The sequence below is a fragment of the Egretta garzetta genome, unplaced genomic scaffold, assembly GCF_000687185.1.
Source record: "Egretta garzetta isolate BGI_Z169 unplaced genomic scaffold, ASM68718v1 scaffold135, whole genome shotgun sequence".
NCBI lineage: Eukaryota > Metazoa > Chordata > Aves > Pelecaniformes > Ardeidae > Egretta > Egretta garzetta.
The window spans coordinates 1,597,661-1,598,420 of record NW_009259594.1 but is presented as its reverse complement, the minus strand read 5'-3'; positions in this window follow the sequence as shown (position 1 = coordinate 1,598,420).

Sequence of the window (760 nt, the reverse complement as noted above, 5' to 3'; positions counted from 1 at the left end):
CGGTTGCTCTCCCAGCCTCAGGCAAGTGATGCTCCAGCAGCACCGGACTGCGTCACCCTGGCCCCCGCACCCTGCTTCCAGCCCCTCGGCGGTGGCCGTCCCCAGTGGGATGGGGTGGGCAACAGACAGCAGTGTGCTGGGACCACAGTCACAGCACGGACGTCCCCTCCTGCAGAGCTGAGCTCGGGCACGGGGCCCTGCCCTGGCAGAGCGGGAGGACGCGTGTCCGCAGCATGAGCTCGCTCGTGACAGAGCTGCACACCCGTTTTCACAGCAGACCTGAGCTGCTGAAAGGGCCCCCGGTGTGGCATCCAGTGTGGCGTAAGTGAAGGTGGGAAACAGTATCTGGTTCCTCTCTAAATAAAAGCTGAGCCCACAGGCACTGAGCACACAAACACTTACAAGATTCTTTATAACGCTGGGAGGGCTCGGGAGACTCAGGGTAGCTCCTGAGTCTGGGAATGCTCCAGCCCAGCCTGTGCTCTCTAAAACAAGCACTTTTCTTCACACAGATTTTGCATCTCTTATGTGGAAGCGGCAGAGAAAAGTTCAGGGTGGGCACAGAGCCCCCCGCCGCCTGCCCAGCAGTGGGGCCGTGCCGGGGAGTTCCCTCCTTGCTGGAGGCATGGGCCGAGGCAGGTGACCAGCTTTCCAGGATGCAGAGCGTGATGCGAAGTCCTTTCTCACTCCTGCACACCCAGATTTCTCCCACCTGCTGGGTTGCATTTGACAAAGGAGGTTCCCTTTCTCCTGCGGCATT